The 9893-nt window shown below is 49.1% G+C and overlaps 1 pseudogene; it reads left to right on the forward strand.

Moving 5' to 3' along the window:
- The first annotated feature begins 563 nt into the window (after positions 1 to 563).
- LOC137378548 (U2 spliceosomal RNA) lies at positions 564 to 693 on the forward strand (annotated as a pseudogene).
- The last annotated feature ends 9200 nt before the right edge of the window (positions 694 to 9893 follow it).

The raw sequence follows: 9893 nt of genomic DNA on the forward strand, positions 1-9893 counted from the left end.
TGGATCCCAGATTCCATATCCCATCTGCCTTTCCCCCCTTTTCACATAACTGGATACATCTACGAAGATGTCTCTCCCTTCCAAGTGAATACCCTTCTTAAATCCTCCTTCTATTTCCCACACCCCTTCTACTGTGCAATGCTGTGGCTTCTCATGTACCCCATATTTAAAGCAAGGGTTGGGTGATTCAGTGGTTCCACCTTCAGATCATATGACCCCAATAACATGGTCCATTCACTAATCATAGGGCTGGACACCATCCCTAGTTTAATTCTCCCACTTATCAATAATCTTGTTGGAGCATGTCCTGTTGTCAGGATCATTGTGGCGGTTCCTGTAAATACAGCAAAGAGATTAACTGGCCAGTAGGTAGCTAAAAGATGTCTCTCACAGTATCAGTATGCCATTTCTGCTGGAGTTAATATCCAAGAAGTGTTCACTTCCAGTCTATGTTTCCCATGGGCTGACTGTAACAGTACTGCACTTAAATTAGCCAGAAATTCTATGAAAAGTCTATTGTTCCCAGAGCTGAGGCTGTTTGCAGCTTCTCCTTAAATGTGTGAAAAGCCCTCGGCCTTTTGGCTAAGATCAAGTGTAGTATCTGTTCTGATCAGTGCTTACTTGGTCGAGAAGAGACCATGATCATTGCCTTTTGATCCTGGGTAGGCTTTGAGTAAAATGGCTATAACCAATCTTCGAGCTTCAGGTCAGGGAGTGCGCAACACCGTTCGGGTGGTCGTGAAGGACAAGGAAGGAGATGCACCGGTCAATCGCACCTTCTTCATCAAGAAAATCCTCTTCGATTGCTGTGGATTTCAAGCTACGGACGTCTTCTGCCTGCAGGATTTCCCCAGCAGTGGATACTTCGACGTGACGTTCCGGAACGTGGCGGGATGCATCAAGTTCCTGAAGGCGTTCAAGGAGAAAGGGGACCGGGCGTCACTGTCGATCCTCACAGCGGAGCCGCTCTTCACGCTTCCGTCACAATGTGACCGGGTGGTGACGATTCACCTCTACAACCCCCATGTTCCGGTGGTGGATGTACTCACCTTTCTCGCCAGGTACGTCGAGGTGGCCGGCAGCAGCACTGATGTCAAGGACCCCTTTGGGATGAGGACCAGCAAGTGGCAGGTCAAGGTGAACTTGAAGGTCGATCCCAGTGGAGCCATCATCCACCCTCCCTCCAGCTTCGCTATCGGGGGAAGTCGAGGCTTCTTGGTCTACGTTGGGCAGCCCAGAGTTTGTCGCACCTGTGGCAAATCTGGTCACGTGGCAGCCAACTGCAGCACGGTTGTTTGCAAGAACTGCAAGGAGGAAGGCCATCAGACCAAGGACTGTAAGCAGACTAAGTGTTGCAATTTGTGCGGTGCAGCAGGCCATCTTTACAAAACCTGCCCCAAACGCTGCCTCAGTTATGCTCAGGCGGCAAAGTCCAAGGAAAGGCCGGGAGAAGGTTCAACGAAGGCATTTGGTGTTCGAAAGGAGACAAACAACCTTCTCCGCAGTGAGGAACTTCTACCTGAGTAGGAGAAGAAAGGGGAGGCAGCTGAAACCAGCGACCCTACACCCGGAAACCCCTCCTCCACAGACAGAATCAATGGAGGAGGAGGCAGCAGATGGATAAACAGGTCAGTGGCAAGTGGTACAAAGGAAAACCACAAAGAAAAAACATCCAAAAGCGGAACAGGCCAGCACCCAAACCTGTGGCAAGAGGAGGCTACCTTCTGAGACAGATTACAACAGCTCCTCTTCACTGGACGGGGAAATGCTGGAACAACAGCCCCTTCAAAAGAGGCAGCAGAATTCCAAGGAGATGGAAGATAAAGCCCCCCAGCCCCCGGGCACTGGAAGCTGTGATGGACCCAGCGTGCCCCAACCCCAAAGCACCACACGCAACGACGTGGCCAACGCATCCCAGCTCCGGGACACCGAGAGCAAAGACACGTCTGGCGCACCTCAGCTCTGGGAAGCCGGGAGCAGTGATGTTTTCGAGGAGGAACAGAGGGAAGCAGCAGAGGACAACCCAATCCCCTCTGCCTACAAGACCACCCCCCCACACCCCCCGATGTCACCCCAGTGAAACAAACCCTGCATGAAAAACCAGGAGGGGTTTCTGAGCCCAACTAATGTGAAACAGCTTGCGCACACGATGGGTATGCAGGAACATCCCGAAGGACTGGGACTAGCAAGGACAAATGGTATGGGAAGCAACAACTAACTTTTAAAAAATGGGTGTAAGGATTGCTTCCATTAATGTGCGTAGCATTAAATCCACTACGCGATATGTTTCAACCTTGGATTACCTCGCCAAGGTCAAAGCCGACCTACTGTTTCTGCAGGAGTGTGGAATACCACACCTCAGCACCTACAGGCAGTGGTCGCAATGGTGGTCCCACGGGCCATCGATCTGGTCAGGGGGTAATGATTGCCATTCCTCCGGCCTGGGTATTCTGCTGCAGGGAGGTAACTTCACCATCTCCGAAGTTAAGGAGGTGGTGGGCGGCCGCCTCCTCGTAGCAGACGTGATGTACAACAACGCTCCGCTCCGGTTGATCAACGTGTACGCCCCGGTACAACGCAGCGAGCGGCTGACCGTCTTCCAGCAGATCCCACTGCTGCTGGCGACGTCCAGGCCGGTCATCCTAGGCAGTGACTTCAACTGCATCATCGATGCGGCTGGACGATCTGGCAGAGCCGACAGCAAACTGGACGCTACGTCCAGATTCCTAATAGAAACAGCTAAAGATGCCAAACTGCACGACGTCTTCAGCAAACCTGCAGACGGAGCGCACCGCAGATACACATGGTCAAGATCGGGCGGGTCTGCCCGTTCCAGGATTGACTTCCTGTTTGTGTCCCGTGCTGTCACGGTCGGATCCACCGACGTCAAGCCGGTGTTCTTCTCCAACCACTGCCTCTTACTGGCCGACTGTCACTTACAAGACAACCAGCGGGTTGGCAGAGGGACGTGGAAGCTCAATGCTGTACTGCTGACCCCAGAGAACGTTGAGGAACTCAAAAGGGATTACAAAGGTTGGAGGACCGTGAAACTCCTCTTTGAGTCTCCAGTTCACTGGTGGGAAGCGATCAAGGAGAACATCAAGAGGTTCTTCATCCGCAAAGGGGTAAGAGGGTGAGTGAGAGACAGAGGGAAATGTCCCGACTCCAGAAAAGTATGCAAAATCTTCTCCGGCTGCAGTCGATGGGGGTCGAGGTCAAGGAGGACCTCCAAGAGGTGAAGAGCCAGCAAGCCTCGCTCTTTGCCACGGAGGCCTCCAAGATCATCTTCCGGCCCAGAGTCCGCTCCGTTGAGCAGGATGAGACGTGCTCACGTTACTTCTTCCAAAAGGTACACAGAGAGAGCTCTGTTATCAGCAGCCTGAAGGAAGAAGATGGCTCGGTAACGTCTTCGCAGTCCGACATACTAAGGATCAGCAAATCCTTTTATGTTGGGCTGTATGACGCGAAGCCCACAGACAGCAGAGCCTCCCTGTCATCTATCACAGAGGTCTTAGATGACAGCAGGAGGGAGAGACTGGACAAGCCGCTAACTCTGGACGAGCTGACAAAGGCCGTCGAGTCCTTCGAGACGAGTAAAACTCCCGGAAGCGATGGCTTACCGGTCGAGTTGTATTCGGTCCTGTGGGACTGGGTCGGCCCGGACCTGCTGGAAGTATACGAGAGTATGCTCCTGGCCGGCAGCATGTCAGAATCCATGAGGAAAAGCATCATCACCCTCATCTACAAGCGGAAGAGGGAGAGGGCAGAAATCAGAAATTGGCGGCCCATCTCACTGCTTAATGTTGACTACAAGATTCTGTCCAAAGTCATAGCCAGTCGAGTCAAGTCTGCTCTGGAGTTGGTGATTCACCCCGATCAGACCTGTACTGTACCCGGCAGGGAGATCTCTGATAGTCTCGCACTGCTCAGGGATACGATCACCTATGTACGGGACAGGAGGGTGGACACCTGCCTCATCAGCCTGGACCAGGAGAAGGCTTTTGACAGGATATCGCACACCTTCATGATAGACGTGCTTTCCAAAATGGGGTTTGGGGAGGGAATCTGCAATTGGATCAAACTGCTCGACACAAACATCAGTAGCGCAGTCTCAATCAATGGGTGGGAATCGGAAAGTTTCCCGATCCAATCTGGAGTCAGACAGGGCTGTCCTCTCTCCCCGGTCTTGTTTGTTTGCTGTATTGAACCCTTTGCTGAGTCTATTAGGAAGGATGCGAGCATAAGAGGGCTGACAATCCCAGGCAGTGGAGGCACTCAGGTTAAAACCTCCCTGTACATGGATGACGTCGCCGTCTTCTGCTTGGATCCGCTGTCTGTGCGCAGACTGATGAGCATCTGCGAGCAGTTCGAACTGGCCTCGGGAGCCAAAGTTAACCACGGCAAGAGCGAGGCCGTGTTCTTTGGGAACTGGGCTGACCGATCCTTTGTCCCCTTCACCGTCAAGTCAGACTACCTGAAGCTGCTGGGGATATGGTTCGGAAGGGCCGGGGCGTGCACCAAACTTGGGAGGAGCGAGTAGCCAAGGTACAACAAAAGTTGGGCATGTGGGGGCAGCGATCTCTCTCCATTGTGGGTAAGAACCTGGTCATCAGGTGCGAGGCGCTCACGTTGTTGCTGTACGTGGCGCAGGTCTGGCCCATACCCCACTCCTGTGCTGTGGCAGTCACCTGAGCCATTTTTCTTCATCTGGGGATCTAAAATGGACCGGGTCCAGAGGGACACAATGTTCAAATCTCTGGATAAGGGCGGGAAAAATGTACCCAACGTGGCCCTCATCCTGATGACCACCTTCGTGTGCGGCTGCATCAAGCTATGTGTAGACCTCCAGTACGCAAACTCCAAGTGTCACTACATGCTGAGGTTCTATCTGTCCCCGGTGTTGCGAAGGATGGGCCTGGTCACATTGCCGCGGAACGCTCCATGCAGTTGGACTGTGCCGTACCACCTATCCTTCGTGGAACAGTTTCTGCGGGAAAACACCTTTGACCACCGGTCCATCAGGCAGTGGTCTGCACGGAATGTCCTCAAGGCCATACGGGAAAAGGAGACGGTGGATCCTGTCGGATGGTTCCCTGAGCAGACCGTCAAAGTCATTTGGCGGAATGCCTCATCACCAGAACCTTCAAACAAGCACCAAGACGTAGCTTGGCTGGTGGTGAGAAGAGCCCTCCCCGTCAGATCCTTCCTGCACGCCCGAAGTCTCGCCCCCTCTGCACAATGCCCCCGCGGTGGCTGTGGTGGGGAAGAGACGGTTGCCCACCTCCTCCTGGAATGTGTCATTGCAAAGCAGGTGTGGAAAGAGATGCAGTGGTTTTTGTCGAGGTTCATCCCAAGCAGCTCTGTAACACAGGAGTCTGTGCTCTCCGGGCTGTTCCCAGGGACGCACACCGAGAGAAACATCAACTGCTGCTGGAGGACTATCAATTCGGTGAAAGACGCCCTTTGGTCTGCCTTAAACTTGCTGGTCTTCCAGCGCAAAGAGTTGTCCACGACCGAATGTTGCAGACTGGCACATTCCAAGGTCCAGGACTACGTGCTGAGGGACGCACTAAAGCTTGGGGCAGCCACAACAAAGGCTCAATGGGGAAAGACCACAGTGTAAGGTCCCCCCACCAAGCTGAACTGAGGGGCTGTATCCATGGGAAACCCCTCGAACTGAATCGGAAAAAATGTCATTTGCTGTAAAATGTAAAAATGTTAATGGTATGACAAATGAAATGGAAGGGTTGTGAGGCAACTCATGATTGTATAGATGCAAACGGACCTCCTTTGCACTGTTTGTATTTTTTGACTTGGTGCTGTTTGAAACTGGTAATGTAATTTTTACAGATTTTTATGAATAAAGTATATTTTGGAAAAAAAAAAGTGTGAAAAGCCCTCTCACATTCCTCTGTCCACGCCCATTCAGCTGACTTCCGTGTTAATGCATACAACAGTCTAGCTATACCTACATAATTCTCTGTAACCTCATGGCAATATCCCGTTATTCCTAAAAATGATCTTAAAACTGAAACATCCCCCGGTATTGGTAAGTCTTGTACCGCTTTCCTTTTTACCTTTTCCATGCCTCTTGTCTCCCGGTCTCAGTGAAATCCCCAAATATTGTACCCATTTTGCCCTATCTGGGCGTTTTTAGTGTTTACCTTCAACTCATTTTGTGTCAGGAGCTACAACAACTCCTTCAAAAATACCATATGTTCCTCAGGGGTCTGTGTGAACAGTAACAGATCATCCAAATACTGCATCAGCTTGCCCTTACCACAGAACCCTTCTAAACACATAGCCATTTGCTGATGGAATAGTGACGGGCTATTATGAAACCCTTGTGGCAGACATGTCCACTTGTACTGCTGCCCTTTGAAGGTGAAGGCAAATTTGTACTGATCTTCTTTCCCCTTTGGAATAGACCAAAATCCATTAGAAATATCCAGTACAGCGTATACTTTTGCGGAAGTTCGTATACTGCCAATCAAAATCTGCAACAGTAGCGACCATCGGGGCACAGGCTGGAATGTTCTATTCTATAATCTATCGTCATCCTCCAGGATCCATCTGGTTTCTTAACAGGTCAACTTGGTGAATTTATGTGTGCTGCTAGGGGTCTTAAGACCTCTTGATCCTCAAGGGACTTTACTGCTATCTCTAAATCCCTCTCTGCTTCTTTGTGGAAATGATAATGCCTCTGCGGGGTTTTCATAGTTTCTCCTTTCATTACTACCTCTGCTCCTGGTATTCTTGGACAAACGCTCCCTTCTCCTGTTCTATAATGGCTTTACTCTTCTCTGGGCTTCTTTTCACTAATGCCTCCCTTTCCTGAAACCACAAACATCTTTCCTGCCAACCTAGCAGAATGCACTATCCTTCATTCCCCTTCCATAAACAACGATTAAATAAATCTGTCACTAACCCATTTACTTCCATACAGTCTGATCCTAATACTCCTCTCTCCTAATCCCAATTTATTAATATGCAGACCCACTTTGTTTCGAGTGGTTCCACTTGTATGCGAAGAAGTTTTGATACATTGCCAGCCAACATATTTCCTGTAAATCCTCCCAAAACATAGGGTTCACCGCTAGGCAACTTGGACCCTGCGGATTCTCTACATGGACCACTGTATGCGACGCCCCCTGTACCTACCAAGTATTCCCCTTTCTTTGCTTCTATTATTAAATCCATGGTCTGTCGCCCATGGCTGCCATTCCTGAGTGGGTGCAGGTATAATTACTGGCTGTTACAGCCCCTTCATTGTCCAGAGGGTGCAGAGGGTTCCAGCTTAGGTTCCCCTCCGTTTCCTCCCTTCTTCCCTTAGTGGGATTACATTTACCTCCAACCTGGCTTACGACCTTCTCCAAGGCATGGGCCAGACGCAGTATTGCATCCTGAGATTCCCCCACCCTCAGGATTCTTTCTCGGTCTTTCCCTGTTCCTTGATGCATGGTACTCCTGTGCCAGATGACTGAACTTCCAGCAGTTACAGCACTCCCTGCTATCTCTACCTGGCTGATTACCTACATTTTCTTTTCCCACAGGTTTTTCTCCTTCTTATCTCCACTGTCTCCCTTGGCTCTGTTTCGGGGCCGGGTCTGGAGTTGCCTGGGGTTTCATTTCCTTTCTGCCCTGTTCCTATCCTGCTTGTCCTGTGAATCCTCCCAAAATATAATCAACTTCCTCAATATTTGAGCTTCTATCATACCTGCATCTCCCAAATCAAACCCAGACATGGTTTTATTAATAACAGTTTTCGTGCGAGCTATAAGGGCTCTTAACCATCGGCAGAGATCGTCTCCTGCCAGCTTATTCTGATTCAACTCTCCTCCTTGTGTTTCATTATGAACAGGCCACAATCTGCTAGCAAATGCTGTTGGGTGTTCCTCCTGTCCTTGTATACTTCATGCCATGATTTTAAGTGGGTCACCCTTTCCGCACTCACATATTTCTCTAACGTGTCATCTAGTATTATCCCAGGTAACCCTCAGTCGGGCATACTTGGTGTCTTGGGGTTGCCCAACCAGAACCGCCCCACCCAGACTGAAAAGCAAACACCTCTTTTTCTCGGATTCGTCGAAACCCTGCATTGCAACCATTGTCTCTAAATGCAAAATGTGCCCTTCTACATCTCCTCCCCATCTGAGGACCCCTAAATCCCTTGCTGCTTCCCTTAATTGCGAGGGAGTATAGCTTCAGCATAATTTGACACTTCAGGGTTTCCTCCACTACTGGTGTCATTTTTGTTTGTCTTACTGGACACATTACACCTTACTTTATATTACCACCATTTTTCATGTCACCTTCCACAACTTCTTTTTCTACTTTTGCCCACCATTTATCTGATGCATTCCCTTCATCTACAGCCCCTGCATAGCACAGACGATAACTCTCTCTCTCTGCACCTTGTGCTGGAGCCATTCGATTTCTTCCTCGTATACCGAATGATCGGCACAGTTCTTGAGTTCCTTATGCTGCCCTCTCAGCATCTGGAATGCTGCCTTTAACTCATTGCACTCCTGAGACACTCAACTATTTTTTTCCCATGGTGTAGCAAATCAACTGCCTGTATTTCTAGGTAGCAGCACCTTGTCTCTACCTTTTTCCTGTCTTATTCTGTCTCCTGTCTAGCCTCTGATAATTCTTTCCTTAATCTCACGATCACAGCATCCTTCTCCTGCAGCCTTTCATCAATTCACTGATGTTCTTGGGCTAACTTGCATTTTCACCTATGTGCAAACAGCTACACAGGTACCCATTTCGGCTTCCTCTTGGTCATGGGAGTTTGCTCCCATTCCTCAGCTTCTTTTAGAGGGTTGGATGCAGCTGCGATGACTCATAGCCATCCCTCTTTCAAAGGTAATTTCTTACCCAAATACTGCTCTACCCTCTTCCATTTTCCTCTATCAGGCCCCACATTGGGCGCCACAACTCCGTAGGTAGGTGAAACCACACCTCCACTTTTATACTCAAGTATTGGCCTGAACCCGTCCAGGTGGAGAAGATAGTCAAGGCTCACAAATCTTTTTAACAGTTTATTGTAACATCAATAAACGTACAAACATCAGTGGCATGCTCCCTTTAAATCAGGGGTTGCTAATGTTTTCTTTAGTGAGAGCTACTTCTGATAAACAAAAAATATCATGAGCTACTTAAACATATATTGAACAATATGGACAGATAGATAGATCTGCAAGAGCAACACATCTAGTTCCACTCCACTGCCTTTTCCCTTGAGCCCTTCAACTTTTTTTTCCTTCAGATAATATCCAAATCCCTTTTGAAAGCCATATTTTAAGCTGCCTCCACCACACTCTCAGGCAGTGCATTCCAGATCCTAACCACTCACTTCTTGAAAAAGTTTTTCCCTCATGTCACCATTGCTTCTTTTGCTAATTACCTTAACCTCTGGTTTTCGACCCTCCTGCCAATGGGAACAGTTTCTCTTTATCAACTCTGTCCAGAAATCCTCATGATTTTGGACACCTCTAACAAATCTCCTTTCAACCTTCTCTTCTCTAAGGAGAACAGCCACAGTTTCTCCAATCTATCCTCATAACTGAAAATTCCTCATCCCTGGAACCATTCTTGTAAATCTTTTCGGCACCCTCCCTAATGCCTTCACATCCTTCCTGAAGTGCAGTGCTCAAAATTGGACACACTATTCCAGTTGAGGTCAGACAAGTGTTTTATACATATCCTCGTAGCTTTTGTACTCTATGCCTCTATTTATAAAGCCCAGGATCCCATATGCCTTATTAACTGTTTTCTCAACCTGCTCTGCCACCCTAAATGACTTGTGCACATTTACCCCCAGATCTCTCTGCTCCTACACCCCCTTTAGAATTGTGACCTTTATTTTATATTGCGTCTCCTCATTATTC

This window comes from Heterodontus francisci, chromosome 16, assembly GCF_036365525.1.
Source record: "Heterodontus francisci isolate sHetFra1 chromosome 16, sHetFra1.hap1, whole genome shotgun sequence".
Classification (NCBI taxonomy): domain Eukaryota; kingdom Metazoa; phylum Chordata; class Chondrichthyes; order Heterodontiformes; family Heterodontidae; genus Heterodontus; species Heterodontus francisci.